The sequence below is a fragment of the Panthera onca genome, chromosome D4 (assembly GCF_046562875.1).
Source record: "Panthera onca isolate mPanOnc1 chromosome D4, mPanOnc1 haplotype 2, whole genome shotgun sequence".
NCBI classification, from domain to species: Eukaryota; Metazoa; Chordata; class Mammalia; order Carnivora; family Felidae; genus Panthera; species Panthera onca.
In genome coordinates, this window is record NC_138351.1 from 61847868 (window position 1) to 61873989 (window position 26122).

The 26122-nt window shown below is 45.8% G+C and overlaps 1 long non-coding RNA gene across 1 annotated transcript in view; it reads left to right on the forward strand.

Annotated features, from left to right (window-relative positions):
* The window catches only part of LOC132663162 (uncharacterized), a 34316-nt gene that overhangs the window by 3565 nt on the left and 4629 nt on the right, over positions 1 to 26122 (forward strand). The window contains exon 2 of the long non-coding RNA XR_009602960.3: positions 14771 to 14821. This is a non-coding gene — a long non-coding RNA (uncharacterized LOC132663162). The remainder of the gene's footprint in view (positions 1 to 14770; positions 14822 to 26122) is intronic.

Here is a 26122-nt window from a genome sequence, read left to right on the forward strand (position 1 = left end):
ATGGCTAGCTCAAGGTTTCCAAGAGGAAGGCAATTAAATGACCTAGCACAATTGTCTGGATTCTCGGTCTTGGGCTTATCTTGATTAGGAGGAAGTGAATATGTAGTTGTTCCAAATTTAGAGCATAGGAAGGAGCCAGATGTTTGAGACTATCACATGGAGAAAGCCTTAACCCATGATGGTTTTTGCCCTACTCACCACTTCTTGGATATCTGATTGTGCCACTTTGACACAGAGCTAAGGAGTTTGGGGTTCTATTTTCTTCTTCCCAGGAAATCTGTGCTGACTTCAGAGTCCATGGCAAGGCTCATGATAAGTACTGAAAGAACCAAGCATGTTTGTTGACTTGTGTTGAACCTTCCACCATCTCTAAAGTCTAGTCCGGGACCCTCTGCCTAGCAGGCAAGGCTCTTTACAACCTGGCTCCTGCCTCCCTCTCCTACCATTCATCCCCACTACAGTGACGGAGCAGTATTTCAGAGAGCAAAGTGCAGGAACTAGACACAGCCTTGTCCCCTAGAGTAGCGGAGAGACAGACCCAAAACGGTGGAAGACATTCATCTGGCAGAAGGTGACCTGGGTCTGAAGATCAAATAGGCCTCTTTCCAGCTGTGTGAAGCTTCTGTGTCTTAGTCATCTCTTCTGTTAAAGGGGGATATTAACAATAGGAATAATAATACTACCATATCCATCAGGTTTATTTCACGTATCTAAAGCACTCATTACAACATCTGCCATGTAGTTAGTGCCTAATACATGTTAACTCTTCTTTTATCCATTTACTTGGAAAAAGGTTGCTGAGTGCTGACTAGGTGCTAAGCACCGTGCTAGGTGGTGGAGATTCAGAACGGGCTAATGCACAGTCCCTAGCTGACGCCAGGAAACTCATATTTTAGTGATGGACACTCACTGAGGACAGGTCAACATAACACAGCTCAAGGTACCACATTCCGGAAACCCTGGTCTCCTCCCCTTTCCTGAACACACCATGTTCCTCGTGCTTTGTGCCTTTGCTCATCTGTTCTCTGTCATAAGAGCTTTACCCCCTCTGCCATTTGAAGACTTTGAAGACACAGCTTAAATGCCATCAACATTGTGAAGCCTTCCTGACCCACAAGCCAGAATCAGGACCTCACCTGTGTCTCCATGGTCCTTTGCATAAACTCTCTGGCTCTTACCTTTCCCTTCTGCCGGTGCTGGCCATATAGGAGCATCTCCCAACAGATTGGGAGCTCCTTAAAGCTTATCTTGATCCATTTCCATGTTTCACTGTCCAGCACAGGGCCAGGCACACTGTAGGTGTTCAGAAAGTGTTTGTTGGTTAAATGAATGAATGAATGAATGAATGGGTATCTGGATCATAGGAGAAACTGCTGCATTGACAGAGGAGATGAAGAGGAAAAATGCTTCCTTTCTACTGCTGGATTTTATGAGACTGTCAGATTTGCTCTGCAGATACTTGGGTCCCTCCTCTGAATTCCATCTGCAGCTATGAACAAGGATACGTTTATGGAGTCATTAGGAAACTTGGAGAAGGTGTATGTTCTCACAGTGTCTGCCTGAGCATGGCTTTCAAATTGCTGTGTTGTCTGGAGTATTCTGAAAGAGGTAATACCCTTGTCTTGATGCTGGGACGGTGCTTTTCCATTTGCTTTTCACTGTGTGGGAGACCATTTAATTGCAACTGGAGTTACTAAGGCTGATGTTGCAACAGAAGTAATTGGATATACAACCACATATGCTTTGGGAACTGGGACACAGAAATTTAACTTAATTCTAGTTTCCTCACTTATTTGTGGGATAATCTGTGGATGGCTCCTTCTCCTTTCTGGACCTCATCCATTAAATGTGATTGTAGGAGGTGGGAATTAGGGTAGTCAGAGTGATTAACTTCTGAGTTGCTTTCTGGCTCTGATAAGCCCTGTCTGTAACTCACACGGTATCAGATGGACAAAAGGCCCACTGACAACAGAGTTGCGGGAAAGTGGTGTGGACAGGAGTTCTGGGAGAGGATCCCAATCCTCGTGAGTTCAAGGCCATGGTCTTGGAACCAAAAGCTCAGAAATGCTCTGAAACCACAGATGGCCAAATCCACCCACTGGAAGTCCAGACATACTTACTTAAATTTGTAAACTAAAAGCAGAGGTTTTTTGTGTTGTTTGGAGGATGCATGGCTAAATCTAACCTGGTCGTGGGTTTATGGATTGGCTGTGTGGGACCTGCATCATAAAGTAAGGAGGCATGTCCCCTGCTAGCCCACCCTGGCCATCAAGCCATAGAGATCCTTTCTGTGAGCCTTGCCCAGGCACCAAGTCTTAATGATACCCTAAGGGAATTCTTTTAACTCACTATGTTATAGAGGCATCAGGATCAGTTGAAAAGAACTGAATCCATGCTTGGTAGTGAATTGTAGCATACGCCTTTCTTTTTCTTTTTTTAAATTGAGATATGATTCACATACCATAAAATGTGTCTTTTTAAAGTATACAATTCATAGTTTTTAGTATATTCACAAAGTTATGCAACTATCACTGTCTAATTCCAGAACATTTTCATCGTCCCCAAAAGACATACTACATACATGAGTATCACATCCCATCTGCCTCTCCCCTTAGGTCCCTTTCTGTCTCTATGGATTTGCTTATTCTGGACTTTTCATTAAAAAAGAATCCCATGACATGTGGCGTGTCAGGTCTGATTTTCATTTGGAATACTGTTTTCAGGTTTCACCCATGTTGACCATATACTTTCTGAAAGATTAAAAATTATATATGTGTAACACCTTTCCACTAGCATATGGACAAAACCATAGTGTTCATTTGGTGTGACCTACCAGCACTTCTTCATGGACCTGATGAAGAATTAGGCTAGTTAGCTAGGCCTGTTCCAGAGCCTTCTTACTTAATTATTCCAGTTCAATTTTGGCCTTTTACAAGAATCGTACAGACCTTTAACATTAAGAATCAGGGCACCTGGCTGGCACCTGGCTGGCACCTGGCTGACTCAGTTCGTGGAAGATACGATGCTTGATCTTGGGGTTGTGAGTTCAAGCCCCATGTTGGGTGTGGAGATTACTTAAAAATTAAATCTTAAAAAAAAGAGAAAATTAAGAATCATGTTGATTGACATTTTCAGTTTTTGTTCCATCTTTGCTGGCAGATTTAAAAGTCATTTTCTGGGGCTCCTGGGTGGCTCAGTCAGTTGAGCTTCCGACTTTGGCTCAGGTCATGATCTTGCAGTTCGTGAGTTTGAGGCCGCGTTGGGGCTTTGTGCTGACAGCTCAGAGCCTGGAGCTGCTTCGGATTCTGTGTCTCCCTCTCTCTCTGCCCCTCCCCCGTTCATGCTCTGTCTCTCTCTGTCTCTCTGTCTCAAAAATAAATAAACATTAAAAAATTTTTTTTAAATAAAAAAAAAATAAAAGTCATTTTCCAACCTAAGATTATCTAAAGACATACACAGATTTTCCTGTCATATTTTCATTGTTTCATTTTTACATTTATAGCTTTAATTCCTTTGGAATTTGTAAATGGTGTGAGGTAGGCATCTAATTTTATTTTTTTCCATGTAGTTAGCAAATTGTACCCCAATACATCTCTTTCTCATTGATTTGGAAACAATTGTCTTAGCATCTACTATTTTCTATATATCGTCAGGACTATTTCTGACCTTTCTTTTCTGCATTGATCTCTCTTTTCAGCTGTTAGCACACTGTTGAATTTCTTGCCCTTTTACGATACAATTTAGTATTTGTTAGGATAAATTTATACTATCCCTCATTTAAAAAATGCGTAGTCATTATCATACGTTTATTATTTTTGTTTAGCTTTGTTAAGGTAATATAGTTATTTCATGTGATGTGCATTGCTATATTATTTAAAAATTTATGTTCTGCCTTAGAAACAATAGAAACAAGTAGCTGTGTGACACATTATAGATAAAGTAAACAAAGCATATGTGAGCTGGAAAAACCAAGGGAGCGCTAAATATTCATGAGGTCTGAGACATCAGATATGCAGCCAGTTATAGCGGAGCTGCAGCAGGAGAGCCCCCTCCGTGCAGACTGAGCAGAGAACCAGAAAGGCCTGGGTCTCTGGACTCATGGGATGGCTGCTATGCCAGGCTGGTCTGCTCCCTGCAATTTAGGCAAGAGAAGAAGACACTTCTATTTTGTTCTAGCCGTGATTACGTGAAACTGAACATCACCCTCACTAATAGCACCCCTAATTTCAGTTTTGTATTTGGTTGTCTGGATTAGGATGTGCAGACCAGCGTTAGTCACACTGATGGGCATGGACATCTTTTTGGTTACTGATGGGAATGGGAATGGCTCTAGTAGTTCACCATTAAGCATCTTGACTTGATTTACATAGAGTACATCCCACTTGACTTGATTTTACGTAGAGTACACTTGTCACTTTAAGAAAATATTCTCTCTCCTGATGGCAATGAGGAGGCAGAGGAGGAGGCAGAGGAGGAAAATGATGATGGAATGTTGAATAGTCTCAAATGATTTGGTCATCTATCAAAATAATCATGTGGTATTTCTGCCCTGCTATAGTAATATGATGAATTAAGACTAATGAGTTTTTCTGCAGTTGAAGTATATGTGCAGCCTCCATTCTTTTTCTCTGTGTCCTCTCTTCTTATCTATATGTAGAAGCTCCATTGTAGCTCTTGATTCCCTCTTCAACCTTTCTTCCACCATATGCATCTCTTTAACCACTTCCTTTGAGTTCTAGAATTGCTCAGAATTTGTCTTCTGACTTCTGGCTCTTCTAAGTGTGGTCCAGGGACCAACAGTAAGACCATCACCCAGGAGTATGTTAGAAATGCAAATTCCTGGGTCCCATCCTAGACCTACTGAATCAGAATCTGCACTTTAACAAGATTCCCAGGTGATTCATGTGCCCATTAAAATTTGAGAAGTGCTGTAAAATTCTAGCCAGAGGGAACCCTTTCCAGGTTTTTGGTAGTGATGCAGGACTTTCCCCATTATTATAGGAGCTTGATTATTTTAGTGTAAATTTGGAAGAAGTTCAAGAAAAAGCTTTGGATCGCCATCTGGCACCAGAATCCACAGGCTCTTTGTGACAGGATATGGAGGAGGGCAGTCGGCTACTTTGTGTGAGGCCATGAAATGAAAATGACATTCCATAGGTCATCAAAGTCACCACCAGGCATCATTAGACCAGCAAGAAAGAATCCTTCTGTTGCATTTCTGAAAGGCAGTGTGTATCCCCCAGAGGGCTTTGCCCACACTCCTTTCTTTGACAAATTTATAAATGCCAACTGGTAACCACATGAAAGCCTCTGGTCCTGAGCTGATAGAGGGAACGAAAGGGATCCGGCAGACTGGTTTGGTCTCCGGGCACGCATTTCCCTCTTTTCTTGGTAAGCAGAAGAAACTTCTGAGGTGATTGAGGAAAGAGATGTTTTGCAGGGCCCCAGCCTGAGGGTTGCCTGGGTAGCAGGGTGGTATTCTGAGACGTGAATTATGTGAGTATTAGCACATGGGAAGACAAATTCTTTTAAAGAAAAAATTAATTGAATAATGCACAGTTCTCATCAGTCCTGGCAGAATAGGCAAGAAAAGCCTGGGGAAGGTACTGAAACGATTCTAAAAAGAACAAGAATCTTTAGGACAAATTGGCTCATTCTTTATTGCTGTCAAACCCTTTATTCCCTGGAGACAGTTGAAACAATACCAGAGCATAACTCTCATTGTGGAATTGACAAACATCCTACCTCTCTTAATGGTTTCATGGAGTTGTTGTCTCAACAGGAAATTCTGGTCATTGTCACACATTCTTCTTGTTTATTATTAGTAATCATAACTCTTTGCATCACAGTCAGGCTCTAAACCTTACAAGGCTTTTCCACACAAAGTAGGTCATTTGGTCTTTCCTGAGAATCCCCGTGGGACAGCAGGGCCAGTAGGTATTAATGTGTCCATTTCACGGAGGAGGGGACTGAGGGTAAGAGGAATCACAGGACTTCCTCAGGGGCAAACTTGCAGTAAACGGGCGCCACAGGCCTCAGACTCATATTCACTGGCCATGAGAAGTCTCCAAGACACATTTGGCCAAGTGTCTTTTTTTTTCTGATGTTTATTTATTTATTTTGAGAGAGAGAGGGAGGGAATGAGTGCGAGCGTGGGAGGGCAGAGTGAGAGGGAGAGAGAGAATCTCAAGTAGGCTCTGCACTGTTAGTGCAGAGCCCAACTTGGCACTCAGTCTCACGAACCGTGAGATCATGACCTGAGCCGAAATCGAGAGTTGGACACTTAACCGACAGAGCCACCCAGGGTCCCCAAGGCCAAGTGTCTTTAATCATTAAGTCTCCCAGTCCACCCAGCAATTATGCCTGTGCCTATACAGTAACAAGAAGGAGGGTCACCACCCTTGTGTAAAGGTCACTCTCCACAGTTCTATGCTAAAATGCACTGTGTAACTTTAGTGAGGTTACATTCTTCAGCTCAGGTTCACATGGTCAGACATCTTTGATTCCATGTACGGTGTTTGTTTTCATGTCCCTGACTCTGACAGACCGTTGTTAAACTTCTGTCAAAGATCTAGTAAGTGAGGTATGGTTCATTATAAATCAATCAACAAAACTGTTTTTAAGTTATTTTCTAAATTTGATTCATTTCACTCGATGGGGAGGGTGATGGCATCTTCTTTCTACCTTTCCATGCTTCTACTCCTCATGCTTCTACACTGAACTTCCCCAATTCCCCCCACGTTCTATTTTTTTCTCCCTCGAGTATGTTCTCTTTGCCTTGAACATCCTTCTTCACTTCTCCACCTTCTTCACTCTTCTTATCCTTAACGGAACTTGGCTTAAAAACAGTTCCTTTGTGAAGACTTTCAGACCCAAAGCTAGAAATAACCACACTCTTAAAAGCACTTTGGTTGTATCTCTGCCATACCACGGACCTATCACAGTCTGAAATGTATTTCATTTACCTCTCTGTATACTGGGAATCAGACTGGGAACTACTCTGGAGCAGGAATGACCTCTTATAACTCTCTGTATTCTCTGAGCTTAGAACCTGACAGCTAACAGGAAATCACTAAATTCCTCCACCTGATGGCTTTAGTGCCTCAGGCATTCTTTTGGACCAGGTATCACTTTAGTGTCTGCAGTTTAGGTGATAGGAAGGTCCTAACCGGGGCTTCTCAAACAGAGCAAGAGTATCATGGCTTATCATTTTAAAGCAGGAAGTACACTAAACTTCTCTCATTGATTTGTTTTGGATTCTATTCCGTTATGTCTGCCAGATTAGTGCCATTTTAGGGGAGAGCTCCTTTATCAACATCCTTCATGACTTTGTCCCAAAAACTGGTTTTGCATTTTCTTTGGTACCAGGGCCTTTTTTTCCAGCTCCTTCACTTTAGGGAATTAATGGTCAATGTTCTCAACCTTGGCTGTTTGTTGTAATCACTAAAGGAACTTAAAAAAATGGTAATGTGAGGGGCCCTTGGGTGGCTGTCAGTCAAGTGTCTGACTTCAGCTCAGGTCATGATCTCATGGTTTGTGAGTTTGAAACCCTGTATCGGGCTCTGTCCCAACAGCTCAGAACCTGGAGCCTGCTGTGGATTCTGTGTCTCCCTCTCTCTCTCTGCCCCTCCCCTGCTCATGCTCGCTCGCTCTCTCTCTCTCAAAAACAAACATTAAAAAAATACTGGTGTATCAGTTTTCACAAATTCGTGGATCCAAATTCATGGATCCCCCTTAAGTCTTTTGCTGAGTAGTAAGCTGTACATGAGCAGAGTTAGACTCTGAGAAACCTGGTGGGAAACAGCTACCGAGGGCTGTGAGGTGGACAGAGATTTTGGTAGTCTCGCAGTGCTGACAGATGCTGGATTTCGGACTAGCTGTATTAGAGAGCCCTCACCCAATGCCCTGGACAGTCAGTTGAGACCCCAGGAAGTCTCTGCCTTTCTATCTTTAGAATAAAGCTAGCTGTCTGCCAGGAAGAATACAAAACAAAACAGAAAAAGACAAAACAAAAACATGACACTCCTTAAAGGAAGGTAACAATCCCGAGTGTCAACATAGTATCCACAATGTCTGTCAAGCAAACAAAAATTACTGGAAACACAAAAAAGCAGGGAAACGTGCACCAAACTCAAAGGAAGAACAGTTAGTAAAAACAGGTCCACAGATATAAAATGATGGAATTAGTAGATAAAAGCTTTAAATAGCTATTATCAAAATGTTCGTCGATTTAATAGAAGATGAAGAGTTGGACATAATTAGTGGACAAATGGGAGAATCCAAACAGAGAAATGGAAATGACAAAAAAGAACCAAACAGAAACTCTAGAACTAAAAAACCTAATATCTGATATTTTAAAAATTCACTGGATTAGGATAAAGCAGATTGGACACTGCAGAAGGAATGAAGAGCATTGGGAAGGCAAATAACAATGTGGGCATGTTGAAGACTTTTTCTTGATACTTCATTCAGATGACTGAGGTCATCAAGAGTCATAAGTTGTGGTAACTGTACCCTGGATGTGATGTGATGAGAATGGTGCTTTACCTCTGTGGTCTTCCTTTCTAAAATCCTTAACTCCAGCATAATATTGAGGAAAACAACATACAATGCCCACTGAGGACATCTTAGAAAATAACTAATACTTCTCAAAACTGCCAAGATCATCACAGCCAAGGGGAGCCTAAGAAGACATGTTGGCTAGATGTAATATGGTTTTGTGGGTAGGATCCTGGAATAGAAGAAAGACATTAGGTAACAGCTAAAGAAATCTCAATAAATAATGGACTTCAGTTAATGTAAAGGTGCCAACAATGGTTCATTCATTGTCGCAAATATACCGTACTAACCTAAGATGTTAATAATAAGTGAAACTGGGTTCAGGATACATCAGAGCTCTCTTTTACTACCTTTGCAATTTTTCTGTAAATCTAAAACTGTTCTAAAATAAAAAGGTTACTAAAAAAACTTGCATAAGTGATAGCAAGGATGTGGAGCAATTGGAACTCTCTTCCACTCCTGGTAGGAGTGTAAAATGAAACACCTCGTACACCAGTCCGGAAGTTTCTTATAAAGTTAAACATACACTGCTGATATAACCCAGGAGTCCCACTCCTGAGTACTTAACCAAGAGAAAGAAAAACATATGTCCTCACAAAGACTTGTATGTGAATGTTTATGGAGGCTTTATTCAGAATCATCAACCATCACGCTGAATGGAGGAATGAATTGCATAAATCCACACAACGGAATAAAAGTAAGCAATGACAAAGGAATGCACTACTGATACATATAAAACATGGATGAATCTAAAAAGCATTATGCTAAGTAAAAGAAGCCAGACACAGAAGAGTACATAATGTATCATTCTTTCTTTCTATCTATTTATTTATTTTAATGTTTATTTTTGAGAGAGAGACAGAGAATGAGCAGGGGAGGAGCATAGAGAGAGGGAGACCCTAGAATCTGTAGCAGGTTCCAGGCTCCGAGCTGTCATCACAGAGCACAACATGGAGCTCAAACTCATGAATCGTGAGATCATGACCCGAGCTGAAGTCGGACACTTAACCAACCGAGCCACCCAGACACCCCTGTTTCATTCTATTTATATGCAATTCTGGAACAAGCAAAAACAATCTAAGGCAGGAAAATCAGAACAGTGGTAGCATCTTGAAGTCTGAGGATGGGGATTGATTAGGAAGGAACAGGAGGAAACTTTCTGATGTGATAGAAATGGTCCAAATCTTGATAGAGGCATAAGCTACATGGGTGTATGCGTTGTTAAAACACATTAAGATATGTAGTTAAGACCTATACATTTCAGAGGTATGTAAAGTATATCTCATTTTTTTTAAAGGTAAAATGCTGATGTCTATGTCCTACTCCCAGAGATTCTGATTTTAATGGTTTTAGATGTAGGGTATTAGGTTTTTAAAAGCTCCCACAGCCAAGGTTAAAAAAAAAAAACAAAACTACAGTTGTAGGTGATTTGGCTGGTGTGGGGATCCTTCATCGTTGTTTGCCCTGTAGATGCCTCTCTGACTTTGATGTATGGCCCCTGGAAGCTGGATTCATGGAGCAAGGAAATGGCTGTTTGGTGGCCAAGTCTACCTGGGGTTGGCTTATCGGCAAACACCAAGATGCCAAAAGGCCCAAGAAGAAGACAGGAGCAGGATGGACCCTGCCCCGCAAAGACCCACCCATCAAGCTCTTCACTTTCTGCCTCTTCTGAGAATGGCCTGCTTATTCAAGGAGTGGATTGTTATAGTAACAGGAGCACTGGAAGGGGACTCATTATGGGGCAGGGGGACCTCTTATTCCACATACCACTTTGGAAAACTCTCTTGTCAGTCCGCGGGTATCACACAGACCACAAACTCCCACTGGATTCTGCAAGCTGGCCTGGTGTCATCCTGATTTTGTCCTCTTGGTGACTTCGAAAAGGCCGTTAAAAGAGAAAGAGCAGGGTATGTCCATGTGTTGAGCACATGCCGGGGCCTGTGCTGGAACTTGGCTTCTTCTTTCCACTTCCAGGTTAGCACTCTTAACTACACAATTTTCCCGATAGCAGTTTTTCTTCTTTTGAAGCTGACAGGCAACCCATTAACATTTTTAGGACAAAACAACTTTTCTTAAAACTCTATCCAACATTAATAAAACTGCATAATAAAAACTGAAATGATAAATCATGACAGTTATTCCGTGGATGCTCTTGGTCTGATATTTATTTCAGAACAGATGGCCAAGGTTTCCGAGAGGTCTCATTAATTACTGGAAGTTTGGCTAACAATTTCATCTAGGATGCACCAATAAATGACAGCATAAACTTAGACGCCCCCAGATGCTAGGAACTTTGCAGGTCATCTAGCCCAACCCCACTACAGTGCCCGAATAGTGACTGCATGGCCTGAGGTCTCTGCTTGCACACCTCCCAAACATGAAGCCTTACAAGACAACCCAGTATATCTACGAGCTGGTCTGACATAATTTTTCCTAGTATGATGCCACACTTGTTTCTCTTAGCCACAAAGAACATCAGATCCCTTTTCCTGTTTGCTGTCCACAAGCTTTTTCTGCCACAAGGTAAACATCTCTAATTGCTCAAAACATGCCTCTAAGGATTTGGGTTTGTTTGCACTCAACCAGCCTACTTTCTCTCTCCATCATGAGTCCTGGTCCAATTCCATTCAAATCCAACACAATTCATTGGGACCCAATCTACAGCCATACCATCCCCAAAGCTCCCGATCTGGTCTAAACCCATGTTATCAAAGCACCTTCTCAGGGCCAGGCACTAACTAGGCTAAGGGCTGTGGGGAGAAGCAAATCAGGATTGGCTTTGTGAAAGAGAGAAGCCTCATCCCCAAAGGCCCAACAAGGTGGCGTGTGATACGGGGCAGGAGGGAGGACAGTGTCCTATTTTTCTCCCTAATTTCCAGGCTCTCATCTTGCATTACAGCACACTGGCTAAAATATATGGCTGTGCAATCTCAGGAGGGAATAGTTAGAAGAGGCGGCTTATCAAATTTTTGATGAATGTATGCCAGTTGGCTAGGTCTCTACAGTCTAAACTCCTGGGAGGGACAGTCTGATTGGCCCAGCTTAGGTTGGAACTCCCATCAGCTGCCTGCAGAAGGGACCAGATCACCTCGTATAAAAGACCACGTTTTCTGGACTAGGAACAAGGAAAGTTCTATGAAACATGAGTGTGGTTGGGGAGGAAATGATAGGCATCTTAGAGATGTATTATGGATATAATTACCATGATATACAACGTTTATAGGTATGTATAAGCAAGCAATAGATAATATCCATAAGCATCAATCCTGAAAGATGGGTGTTTTCTCCATTTCATAGCTGGGGGAATGGATTCTGAGAAGTGAAGTGAATTTCCCAAAGTTGCTACGTGTTGATGGCGAAGTCATGGTTTGAATTTAGGGCTGCCACGTTGCTTCTTGGCATTTCCTCAACAATTCTTCCTGGAACTCATTTAGTCATTCACTTATCTATTCATTTATTCATTCAGCTAGAATTTCTCCTGCAGTGACCATGGGTCTGGCATTATGTGAGGGCCTGGGAAACAGCAATTAGCCACATAGACACACCCAGAGGGACAGCCATCAAGAGCACGAGAGACAGTTCCTGCCCCCTCACCCATACGGTTTTGCTAGAGAAAGGACACATATGGACACCACAAGTTCAGGCATAGTTGTGTGAAATGATTCCTAGAGTGACCAATATGGTAAGGGCTACAGGATGTCAGAACAGACAGATCTCTGAGCACTGGAGTAGCTGAGGAAGCTTTCTGGAGGCGGAGCTCTGATGAGCGCCCAAGGGTAGAGAAAGGAGAAAGAAAGAAGACACCACAGAGGGCCGGGAGTTGTGCAGATTCAACTTCTGGGGTATTGTTCACTGACACCTGCTTCTCTCAGTCCCGTCTGGGTGTTCCCCTGGTATGGCTCCCTGGCACCCCACCCACGGACACAGCCTAAGCCTCCCCAGCAGATATGTCCCCGCCATGTCTTATTTTCCACCAATCCACTGTAAATTTAATTGAAAAAACACTTCAAACATATAAAAAAGTACAGCAAATAATGCAAGAAACACCAAGATACCCACTATTTTGATTCAACAGGTAACATTTCACCATATTTGTTTTACTTCTCTCTTTTACAGAAATAGAATATTAAAATCTCAGCAAAATTCCTACCCTATCCCTTAACACTCCCTCACAGAGTTAGTGTTATCCTAAGTTGATGGGATTTATTCCCATATATGTTTTTCTACCTTTTTTACTGAGGATCCACAAACCATATGGTATTGGGTTCATGTTCTTTTGCGAGTTGCCTTATTTCTTCCACTGCTCCTTATAGTTTCAGATTTGTCCTTGCTGCATGGAGATCTAATTCATTCATTTAACCACGGTGTGGTATTCTGTTGTATGAATGAACTGTAGTTTACTGAGCTGCTCCCCTACAGCCTGGTTAGGTCATTTCTGCTTTTTCACCATTACAAATGGCTCTGTGGTGAATATCTTCACACATGTCTCCCAAGAAACAGAGCTGCTGGGTCAAGAGTAAACAGATCTTCAACTTGACTAGGTATTGCAAATAGTTCTTTAAATGGTGGGGCAGGTTATAGGCGCACCTCCTAGTATATCTGAATATGGGAGTTCCAGTGGCTCCACATCCTGACAGACGGCTGCTATTGTTAATATATATATTTTTAAATCGGGTCCCCCTTTGCCCATGGCAAACAGATGGATCTTTTTAAAGTACACTCCTGACCATGTCCCTTTTCTATTTAAAATCTTTCCAATGGGCCCACTGCTCTTGGTATAATACTCAAAGTCTTGCCCTGCCTGAGTCAGTCCATGCCCACCTCTCCAGGCTCACCTCTTTATCCTCTCCTCCTCCAATATGCATGCACATGTACACACATGCACACACAGACATGCATACACCCCCCCATATACACATACATGCCCACATGCATACATATGCTCTGTGGTCCAGCCAAATCAAATCACGTTCATGTCCCCTAACCTGCTCATCCTCTCTTGTCTTTGGGCCTTGGTGAAGCTGTTCGCTCTGTCTGGAATACTCGTCCTCTCCTTCAAAAAACTGATTGCTCCCAGCCCTCAGCTCCCAGCTTGATGCCTTCTCCTCTGGGAAGCCTCCACAGGCACCCCAAGCCTGAATTAGATGCCTTTCCTCCCTTTGCCTAAGCACCCTCGACTTCTGACATCATGGTTCTCAAGACATGGTCTTGTAATCACCTGTTTATTGTCTCCCTGCCCCACGAGACTGTGGACACCTTGCTAGAAGGGCCTGTATTCTCTGTGTCCAGGCTGTCTACTGAGTGAATGTGTTAGATAATCCGCAGGCAGGAGACAGGTCAGGATGGAGCAGAGGCCGCAAGATGGAAACAGTTAGAATCAGACTAGAGAGAATGTGCTATCCCATAGTCTCTATAGCGCCAGCTTCCATTAGGGAAACTGAGGTTCAGCTGGGTGGCTCATCCTATCTGGAGTCCTGCATTTGGTAAGTGGCAGGGCCGGATTTGATTCCGTCTCTGGACTCTGTGTCCGGGCTTTCTCTGCTGCACTTCAGCTGCAATGGGTGGAAAGGAGCCAGCAGAGAGGGAGAGAGGGGCTGCCAGGGAGGGGAGGCTGTGCAGGAGAGGGAGGTCCTGGGATCTAGGACACAGGTGGAGGGCTGACCCCAGCAGACATGACCCCAGATCCTCTGAGCCAGTGAGGAAGGAAGAACATTCGGCCAAGTTTCTAGAACAGACACTTGTTCAGGCTGCCCTGGGAGACTGGTAGGCCAGCCCTCCTCTGGGGAGGAGAAGACCTGTGGAAAGAAGTTCAGCATCTCCCTCAGCACGCAGCCCACCCGAGTGGCTTCTTCCTGCTGCACCAGGAGAATGATTTTTCAAGACTCCCCTCTGGTAGGAGGGAGACCAGAGCCAAGGACAGCTGGAAAGAAATATGGACCCAGTGCAAACAGGTGGGAGCGAGAGCCCCAGTGGTGGAGAGCAGCATGCAGGTCAGGCTCACAGGCCCCAGGTCCTTGGGCATCTAGAGGAGCCCTGTGGACCAGCTCATGTATGGCAGGGCAAGCGGACATCAGTAAAATGGGGACAATGGGGACAATAATACCTATACCTCATATGATGGCATGGATTAAGTAAAATGAAATATGTAGAGGGCTTAGAATAATGCTTGGCATGTAATATGAGTCAATGAACTATTGTTACTTTCTCACAGGCCTGTTGGGAGTGAACAGGACGACATGGCAAACAGACTCTGCAGAACTGTGTGTTGGTGAGCAGCCTTCTCTTGTTAGGTACTCAGTAAGCAGCGTGGATGGTGATGAGAAATCCAGCAGACAGAGAGGAGGGGTGTGGAATTCGGTGACCAGTCACCCTCCTCTGTTCCCTGAGTTTCCTCATGGGACATTTGCATCAGAGACCACAGGGGTCAGTTTGGGAAAGATGCTTAGAGATCTGCACAGTCCAGTTCTCCAGATACACACAAGGGGACACCGAGGCCTGCAGGGTAGAAGCGACTTGTCTGGGGCCACACACAAGGCATCAGGGGTGAGCTTCCCAGACTCAGATCCAACGCTTCTCCTTCTGTCCCCTCAGTTCAGCCCAAGCGTAGGACAGGACTCTTACAGTAGGTTCAGTGGTTGGTGTTTCTTCCTGCAGGTGTCCCCTCCCCCACCAGAGTCAGTGGGACTCCCACCGTCTCTGAGAGGCTCTGCCTCTGAGAGCTCCCTGCTTTGAATGCTCTCTTCCTGTTTTCCCATGGCCAGCCGTTGAAAAGTAATTGAAAGCCACTTCCAGCTCCGGTTTCCCCTCCAGAGCCAGGCCCCCCCTGGGCCTCCCTTGGAGAGGTCGGGAGCAGGTCAGCAGCATGTACGCACCTGCTACCTTCACCAAGGTTTCTTGAGCATTGGGCAAGCATGAGCGTCTCCTTCCCCTCAAACAAGCTCCCTCCTTCCTCCTTCCTTCTCTCCCTGCTTCCCTTCTCCTGCTTTTTTTCTAAATGACACCCCCAACCTCCCAAAATTGCCATTGGATTCACCCACCCATCTGTCAGAAGCTTATTCTGAGGGACCTTGGGTATGTATCCTTGCCATTCAGGTGGGATTTCTCTGCTGCAAAGCAGTTGCAGGAGAATGCAGATGCAAAATGCCAAGCCCGCTAAGAATTCATTTATGAGGCACATGTTGACCAGCAAACCCAGCAATTATAGGCATGCCAACAGAGCAAAATTAAGATTCAGGGTTTTTCTTGTAGCTCCTTCCATTTCTTGGAAAGCTGTTGGATCAGCCCATGGGAAGGTCTTGCTGCCATGATAAACTCTCCCATGGGCAGAGGGGTTTCCGGTTCATGAAGTTGGCTCACACACATTATTTCGTCTGAACTGTGCAACTGCCCTGGATGGAATTATTTTGTCTGCTTTTCTGATGAGGAAACTGAGGTTCAGAGTGGTCAGAGTCACTTCTAAAGATCAAGAGATGGAAGGCTTCAATCAAGGGTTTCTGATTCCACACCCAGGTCTCCCTTACTAACTGTTGTACTAAAGAAAATCCAGAGTTTTAAACTCAGGACAAGCTTCTGCCTTGAATTTGTAGTTGAGAGGTAAAATTAAGTGAATCAGGAGTGGACGGCCACAATGGGACAGATTATGGTAAAGATAGAAGTGACCATTGAATCAATGAGAAATTGGCTGTCCCACTCTGGTCTCCTGCTCTAGGGGAACAGGACTCCTAGCTGGACAGCACTGGCTCCCCAGAGCTTTCCCTGACCCCCTTCCCACACCTGGGGGTGGAGTGGATTCACATCCTCTAGGACAACCTTCCCATGCTCTGCATGCCTCTACTGCAGTTCTTACACTACACTGTCATTCGCTTGTTCCGATAACCGTCTTGTCCTGTGCGCAGTGGGTTCCTCCTGTGCACAGGACCCCTGGGGCACCATAGCAGTGAGATGCTGCTTCAGGTGAGCTAGTGTGGGTCCATTCAGCTGCACTGCACAGAGCTCCGTCTGGGGCTGGGCCAGAAGCAATAGTGTCTGGTGGTCCAGGGAAGGGCCTGCAGCTGCCAGAGCTGTAACCAGGGGCTGAGGAGGGGGCACTGTGGGAGTTTCTAGGAAAGTGGGTGGCTTCTGAGGTGGTCTGGGAGCCATAAGCCTGAGGTGTAGGGTCAGGATTCAAGTCTCTGGGTTAGGGACTCCAGTGGTCCTGAGGGAATGGGCTGCAGAGCTGGGACTGATACCAGGAGGGGGTCAAAAGCCCTTCCCTGCTGGCTCAGCTGCCCAGGCCCACCGGAGCTGAGTCCTCTGAGCACCCTGGGGAAAGGCGGCACCATGGATCTGGGGCCATCTCAGCTGTGGAGAGCAGAGACGGTTGGGAGTGGGGAGCCAGGCAAGGCATTGTAGGGATACCCTGTTTCTCTCACTTCCTAAAGGCAGAAGTGAGAAGCTCTGAGAAGTTAAGATACAAAGAATGAAAAATAATGTTTGATTTAGAAATTGCTGTAACCTTCTTAGGGAACCTTCTTCTTAGGTAAGGGGCTGCCAGACTTTCACACAGGGCTTGTGTGACTCCCGCAGGAGAGGAGACATGACCTTCCTCGTGCAGAACAACTGGTTTCTGCTTCCATTCAGCTGCCCGGGTCTATCTGTCTGACCCCATGGACAGGCTGACATCCAGAAGGCATGTTGAGTAACTGAGCTCACATCTTACCAAACCACTTGGATTTGACTTTCTGGGTAAAGAGTTATCACCCAGTTTCTTTGAAGACGTGGGCTATTCCTATCACCTCTGGGAGGAAAGCCCTCAGTCTCTGCATCCTGTCCCCACAGTGAGGAACCCCAGCTGTTTCACTTATCCTTGGAGCCAGTGGAGTGGAAAGGCTGGTGTATCATATCCTTGAAGAAATGAGAGATGGGAACTCATAGTTTTTACTGAGAACCTGCTGTGCACGGACATGGTCTTAGGCCTTTTACATATGTCACTGTGTGTATGCATTTGCATACAACAGCCCAGAGACATAAAGCTTTACTGTCCCCAAGCCCCAGAAGAGGAAATGGAGGTTCAGCTGCCCTACAGCAAGAATAACGGACCTCTCTGAGCTCTTTATATCCCACCTTTCTGGAGATGCCCAGAAAATGTTGGTGCTGCCTTTTCAGAACTGGGATGACAAAACCAAAGGCCACTGGAGCTGGTCTGGCCACCAGGGGCTTTCTGATCTTTCAGATGCTCCTTTTCCATGCCAGTCTCTACAGGTGACATCAGCTGGAACATCTGGAGGCCTGGCCCTGGTATCCAGAGGTGATGGCCCCATCCTGGCCCAGTGGCCACTCAGTGGTTAGGGAAGAGTGAGGCTGCTCATTCCCTGTGAGGGAACTGTGAACCCAGCCGAGAGGACGTGCTGGCTGCACAGGTCTGCCCGTGAAGGGAGCCAACGCAGTTGGTTGTAGGGAATCTGATGAAAATAATCAGCTGCAAGCTCCTAAAAAACAAACAGTCCGTGATCCAGAGGTTTGAATAACAGCCCCCTCAGCCAGATGGCCACAGGAGGCATGCCAGGGAGAGAAAATGATCTCCCGCCCTGAATTTCCTCTTTGTTCTGGACGTCATTGGCCTCCACCCCTCTCGTGCGCCAGCCACCCAGACAGAGTCTTGTGTTAGGGAGCTTAAGGAGGCTTTCCCCAGATTAGGATTTGGGGACAGGGAATCCAGGAAAAAAGCGGCTTTCTTGTCCCAGCATGAGTCACCAGAGGCGGCAGGAAGCACACAGCTGTCTGCATCTGGTCCTGGAATGCTGCTTCTTCCTCGGAGGACACTCCCAAGAAGCCCGGGACCCTTGTGGGTGCAGAGCAAGAGGTCATAAGCAGGGCTGCCTTGTGTGGGACTGAGCCTCTGGACACCTTGGTTCCCTTCAGTAGACCTTCCCATCTGAGCCGTTGGGAAGCTGAGCATAAGCTTGTTGCCTCGTTAAATTTCAACCGTGCCTGGAGTGAATGGTGGCCAGTGAGTCCTGCCAAACTCAGCTTCCCTATGGCTCCAATAAGAGCATCTGTGTAAGAGCATAGCCAACATGGGTTTGAATCCTTGCCCTGCCACTGTATGAACTTGACCACTTATTTGACCTCTCTGAGCCTCAGTTTCTACTTCATTGAGTTTTAGTGAGACCAATACGTAAAGAAATTATATTTTCACTGCATGTAACACAGTATCTGGCACACAGCAGGCATTCAGTAAACATACCTCCCTCCCAGCCCTCTTGTCCAGAACTTTTTGGTACTAATTTCTTCTATTATCCACTCCTAAATGCTTTCACTGATCCATGATACAATATTTCATTCCTGGCTTTTGGCAAATCTTCTAGGTACAATCCTCTCCTGTTTTCTCTGAATGGATTCCCATCTCTCCATTGTTATATTAGCTACTCTGTCTGCCAGTATGTATTTTGACTTGCTGAGCTGCTACAGATTCTGTTTGGAAGGAAACTGGGCAGTGCATAAGTGCCGTGATTTTGCACTAGGCTCATTTAACTTACAAAGTTACTTAGAACTTTCCTCCCAATATATAATGTAATGCCACTTAAAAAATATTCACGACAACAGACAAATCTATTTATATGTAGTAATGTTATGGAGCATAGTAGTCAGGATGAGCTGGGGCTTGCTGCAGTAACACACAACTCCCAAATATGAAAGGCTTAAAAGAGTCAGGGGTCCTTTCTCACTCATGCTACATCCATTGTAGGTTGTGGGGTTTCTGCTCTATACTGGCCTCTCTTGGATAGTCAGAGTTCACCATTTGGAATGTTGTTGGTCACTGTAGCATAGGAAGGAGGAGATGAAGAATTGTTTCCAAGTATTTTAAAGCTTTGCCTGGTAGTAACGCACATCACTTCACATTTCATTGTCCCAAGCAGGTAATGTGGTCTCTCCTAAGTTCAAGAAAGCAGGGACATCCAATCCTATTGTGTTTGCAGGTGGAAAATAATCAGAAACATTGGTGGACAATACTAATGTCTACCATATAGAAACTCAATGTTTTAAAAAGAATAGAGAGTTAGGCAAGAAGGAATTCTTGAATTCTCCACCCCCACCATTTACCACTAGAGATTTGCTAGTCACTTTAAAAGCAGAAAATGCCCAAACATTTGCATATAGAAGTTCCTTTTGTCCCTGCCTTCATTTTATTTCAGTGGTCCTCAACTTCTAGTTTGCATAAGAATTGTTATTTGACATTGGGCAACATGGTATATGCAATCCTAGAGAGTTTCAAAGTGTTTTGAACATATGCAGTTTCCCTGTTTGTGCTGAATTCTGAACCTAACCTATTTTGGATGTGACTGTAGGAATTAATTCATACTAATGCCTGAATTCATTGTTTTTTTTAATTTTCTTTAATGTTTATTTATTTTTGAGAGAGAGAGAGAAAGCGTGCATGTGCAAGTGGGGAAGGGGCAGAGAGAGAGGGAGACACAGAACCTGAAGCAGGCTCCAGGCTCTGAGCTGTCAGCAGAGACCCTGAAATGGGGCTCGAACTCACAATCCGTGAGATCATGACTTAAGCCGAAGTCAGACGCTTAACCTACTGAGCCACCCAGGCAGGCACCCCTAAATTTATTATTTTTAAAACCACTTTATTGAGGTATGACTGACATACCATTTTGTATGTATGACATGCGAAAAGCTGCCCATGTTTAGTGTATACAATCTAATGAGCTTCAAGATAAGTATACACCCATGCAACTATCACCACCGTCTATGCCATAACCATATCCTTCCCCTCCCAAACTTTCCTCCCACCCTCTTCAACTGCCTGAATTTAATTGTTCCAATGTTTTATCCCCTTTTTGCTCTTCTGTGCTACACTTGCAACCTGAGGGGCGACTCCATCCCTGAATCCAATTGCAGTTAGCATCTGTTTGATTTTGTGTCTGTTTACAGGTACTCATTCTTACCAAAACTCTAAAAAAGTCTTTCACATGCATTATGTCATTTAACAGTTCTCACCATAACCCTGAGGTGCTGGTTTATTAAGGGAACACTTCCATTATACTGATGAGCTAATAGAGGCTAAGAGAGGTTAAGTGACTTTCCCAAAGACACAGAGTACAGATGTGTTGAAGTCAGGTTCAGAGGCTCAGGTCCCACAGACTCCTCGCGCCACTGCTATTCCTATAGCCAGGGCTTTGTGCTCAGTGGAAGCCTGGCTTCCGCAGGGATTACTACTCCGGGCACACAACATTTCTGGAGCTGGACGTCCAGGAATTCCTGTCAATTAGGCATTTGTTCACAGAATAAACATTTCCCTGAAGAGCTCACCACAGCTGGCCAATGTCGTGGCCCTGCCATGGTTCTGTCTCAGGCAGTGAGATGCCCATTAGTCGTGGAGGCACGACAGTGTGAGGTACACGTTCACACATGAACTGTACTGTAAACGTGTAATATGTGTTAAGTGTGCAAGCCGTGTTCTGTGGGGGATCGAAGTCTTTGTAGATCTTTTTTGATTTGTAGGGTCCCCCAGTACAATACAGAATGCCCAGTTAAATTTGAGTTTCAGATAAACAATTATATTTTAGCCTAAGTACGGTCCAGATATACTAACAAATGATTTGTTGTTCATTTGGGCACCTTACGTTTTTACTGGCTAAATCTGACAACTACATCTGTGTGCATGTATGTCAGTGTAAATAGACTTGCTTGTTTACGGCCCAGGGCACATCTGAGTATGTGTGTGTGTGTCTGTATCTGTGTGTCTCTGTGTGTGTATGGGTTCTGTGTGCATGTGTATCCTGGCTGATAAGAAGTCAGAAGGGTGGTTGGGAATTAATGGCTTCACCACCCACAGCTCATTTCCTACTAGGGCAACCCTGCTGGATCAAGAGAGGCCAGGATGGGCCTTGAATGCCAGGCCAGAGAGCGTGGACTTCCTCCGGAGGGCAGTGAGGAGCCATGGAAGGCTCTAAGCTAAGGAGAGGGCAGATTTGGATGTGTGCTAGAGGTGTCCTTCTGGCTATTTGCAGAGAACTGGAGAGGGCCCCACAGGAGGGAGGCTGGGAGTCACTTTGATGAGACAGGTGAGGATCTGGGCTCAGGCCTTGGCAGGGGAGATGGAGGGAATGAAGCCAGCTGTGGGATTTGCTCCTCATTCCTGCAGGGGTGAGCGATGGGGGAGTTGGAGGTGATGCTCAGGCTTCTAGCTTGGGCACCTGATGGACTACAGGCTTCTTGAAGGTTTATCTTCGTTCCTCCCTCATCTTCAATGTGAGGCACCATGCCTGGCACATAACAGAAACAGAATTTGTTTCTGCCCTGAATGCATGTGTGTTTGAATGAGAGGAATGGGGAATGCAGCAGGATGTGGGGGGGGGGACGGGGAGGAGGAAAGGTCTGGGAAAGAAGCTGACCTCAGTCATTTGGGGAGACCTTGGGCTTGAGGTGGCAGCGGACCTCCCAGGGAGATGTCCAGGAGGTAGTTGGCCATAGGACCAGCTGAGGAGAGGGGTCCAGGCTGGAGAAACAAATTCAGGGGGTTGTGAGTAGGTAGGAAACCAGACCACTGGAATCAACTCCCTACAGGACATGGTGAGGAAGACAAAGGCAGCGGCTATAGAAGGAAGCTTGGGGGGAAGTGGCATTTAAGGAGCTGGAAGGAGTATGAGAGGGTTCATGGTTCCACCTCACAGGGCTGCTGGGGGCTACGTGAAGTACCCACTGGGTGGGAGATCCACGAGAGCCAGGCAAGGGGTGGCAAACAGAACATTTAACAGACACTGGCCAAGCAGATCAGGCTGGGCCACCGATGGACGCCAGGTTTTCTGGGCTCCCGGTTGTGTTTGAGCCCACTCCTGAGTAGTTGGATCATAGGGATGTCGGGGGAAGGATGGGAAGAGGGCCTGGGGCAGCTGGGGCAGGGATGGGCGCCCAGGGACTCAGGGCAGCTGTTCTGTACCAGCTAGAACAGAAACATGTAAATATTTCGATAAGTGGGACAATTCTATAGGGACATCCTGGCTGCATGTCAGCCCTGGGGACTGGCAGAATCTATTTCATTCATTCCTGGCTATGGCCCCACATTAGAATAGCACCCAGCCGTGAGTAAATGACAGTTTCCATCAGGTCCTAGCACACTGCCTGGCATATAATAGGTGCTCAGTAAATGCACTTTTTAATCTTTTCAGGGAGTAAAGATGCCTCCATAGTTCTAGGGAATTTCCTTCCCTGAGCACAATTTTTCTATTTTAAGGAATCAAATTTCCTTTCACTTGCAAAGATCTGTCTTTTCTGCCATTGAAGTCCAGGGAATTTCAAAGGCACTGGCTGGCAAGCTTGCTGCGGATCATGGGACAGTTGGAGCCCAAGTGAACAATGGCCCAGTCTCAAGGGATGGTTCCTGTCAGGGTCACCCCTCTCGTGGCCTCCCCTTCCTTCCGACAGCCCTGTCATCTGTCGGGAATTAGGGGCTTCTCCCGGGCCTGGCACACAGTCCATGCTGTGTAAGTGTTTGCTGTGATTATTTTTCTTATTACTGTCCCTGGGCCTGGTGTTTCCTCAAATTGAATCATTTCTGTGACTCTAAAGTTTAGTTTATTTTTTTTTATCCGAGCCTCAGACTAATATCTCAATGGCTTTGGATCCCCAAAGCCAGGCTGTCTTGCGAAGACTAATTCCGACACAATCCCTTTCCGGTGATTTTTAAACACTCACACCGCAGAGGAAGGTAAGCTTCCTTCAAGAGCTCACTTAGTTTAGATAAATACTTGGCCTGTGGATATACGAATGATCCTAAAATGTACCTTTGTCTAGGTGTTGGGTCTCAAAAGGAGTTTTCAGGATTCGGCACATATTCATCAGTGATTGATTTGCCCACCTAGCTGTTGCTGCTAGAATGTCAATGAGGACAGAGATTGAGGCCCGTTTTGTTCACTGTTGTAGACCCAGAGGCGGAACAGTGCCTGTCACATCATAGGTGCTCAGTGCATATTTGTTGGATGAATGAGTGAGTGAATGAGTTACTTCTCTGTGCCAGGACGCCTGGCATTGGAAAGCCAAGGTAGGACACAATCCCTGCTGTCCATGGGCCTGTGGTCTTGTGGAAGGACTCCCCATCCCCATGACATCTACTAAAAATAGAAAGCAGGTCAGCATGGCTTCCCGTGAGGTACATTCATGCCTTGCAGTCTAGAGCCGGGTAGCAGTGGCATTGCTGTTGGGAATACCCGAAAGGGCGTTTGAGCTGGGTTTGGTTTCAGCAGGAGTTGGTGGCAGGGAAGCAGAACGAGCCAAGGTCCAGAGTGGGAGATCTTGGTATAGGAGAGGAAGTTTCAGGAAGGCCACTGGTTGTGTGGGTCACAGGGTATCAGCTCCTGGAGGGCAGGGGCTGTGTCTGTCTGGTCCATCTTCTGTGACACAGAGTCTGGCACATAGTAGGCTCTTAGGAAATCATAGCACAAGAGAGGGAATGAATGACAGGAGATGGAAGGAAAAATGGGACCTGGAAATCTCTTTTGGAGGTTTGTTCAGCAACTTCAGTTGATTGTCTTCCAGACTGGAACTGTAGATGCTCGTATCTGGGAGGAACCTTAGGTCCAACCCCTACCATGTCCTTAACACCCCACCAAGTGATCATGGAGTTTGGGCTGGGATGCCCCTCAGTGATGGAAAGCCCCCTCCTTCCCACACAGCTGGCCCTTTTATTTCTGTATAGATGTGATGGTTAGAATAGCCATCCTTATGTTAACCACAGAGGAGTAGCAGGGATATAGCCCTGAGCTTGGTTTGGCTCTTGGCCCTGCCCCTGACTCCTACAGTTCTTTGGCAGGGCTGCTAGAGCCAGTGATTACAAATGTGGGCTCTGGTGTCTGACAGAACAGAAGTTACTTGACATCTCTGTGCCTTCATTTCCTTACCTGTAATTGGCATTTAGTAATAATACCTACCTCGTAGGATTCTTATAAGGATTAAATACATCCTAATGTATTGGCTAATACATGCAAAGTTCTTAGTGCCTATTGGCAAATTAGTAAGTGCTCAATAAAAGTTGGCTATGATTTGTAATGTTATTGCCTCCTTTCTGGCTCTCAGTTTCTTCCTCTTTATAAAGGGAATAGAAGCCCTTCCCTGGCTGTCTTGTGGATTGTGTAAGTACCCAGAGAGAGAAGAGTGTGAAGGCATCGAAGAGGGGAGGCTTGTGTAGCTGTGGCATTTGCCTTGGAAGATCTCACCAGCATGGCTGGCCCCCTCAAATCACTCCCACCCCACCCAACTCCTGAGTTTTCTCTCCACCTTTAGGGGCTAGGTTTCTGTCCCTTGCCATCCTGTATCTTGACCTCTAAGATATATATTTAGAACAATCCCTCAAGGAGAGGAAGGGGGACATGAAGGGAAGGAAACAGGCAAAGTGCTCTCTTTCAGCAGTGCCTTGGGGGACTCAAGGCTCAGGCTTTCTGACCCCTTTGCAAGGGGGGCTCACCCAGCCTTTGAAATAACCACTTCCTCTCTCCTGGCTTTTTCAGATCAGAGAGGTGGGAGGGGGTGTGGAGATTCAGTTCCTGGATGAGCTGAACATGAGGCTGCAAGCTTCCCTCTGATGTGTGACTCTTCTCGAGGGGCCCTGGCCCTGGAGACAGTACTCTGGGCTGCGGCGGCTCCTCTTGGAGTCTGCCTTGGACTCACCGCTGCCCAGCTGCCACTGACCACATGGATTGCTTTTAAGGGGTTTGGCTGACCTTCAACATAACTGAGATGCTGTCAGAGCTGGAAGAAGCTTTAAGACTCTTTCGGCCAGTAGTTCCCAGGTTAGGGGACCTGGGCACCGGGGGTCCTGAGACCATTTCCAGTTCTTTCACAAACCCCAGAGGCACAGCAGATGGCCCCTGTGTGTGCTCACAGGCTTCTAACAATATCAGGAATCTCAGTGTTTTCCTGAAATCAACTCAGGGTGGTACCTTGGTGTTGCTAGATATAACAACAGCTTTTCATTGAGCTTATCCTCTGCCATTAGCTGGGCACAGCCCTTGACACACATCATCTCACTAATCCCCAACCCAGTAAAATGGGGATGTTGTATGATCTCTGTTTTACTTATGGAGAAAGGAAGGGTGCAAGATGCCTGAGGCCACATGCGCAGTCAGCCAGGATTCCCACCCAGGCGGACTGATTCCCCAGCCCCAACCCTCAGCCACTAGGAAACAGTTTCCTGGAAGCTCACTCGTGTGCTTTTCAATATTGCAAAAGGGCAAACATACTCGTCCTTACTCAGGAAAGGCTATTGGTAGAGAAACTTTCAGATGTAAGTAAAAGATGAAGGAGGCATAATCTGAGGTGTGGTGGGATAGGTGGGAACCAGCCACTTGTGTTGTAGAACGAAGGCCAGAGAAGTGAGGGAACACCCAGGGTCTTCTTGGGAACTGGCAGCTGGGACGAGAGTTTGTTTCACTCCAAGCGATAGGAGAACACCTTTGGCTAGTCAGCAACCAGGGCCACAGAGGGGTTCCTGCAGCTGATGGCTCCTGCCTGTGCTGGCATATGCCTGTGGCTCTGCCTGGCAGGGTCTCTGAGCTCCCCCCTGCCCTGCAGGCTGCTC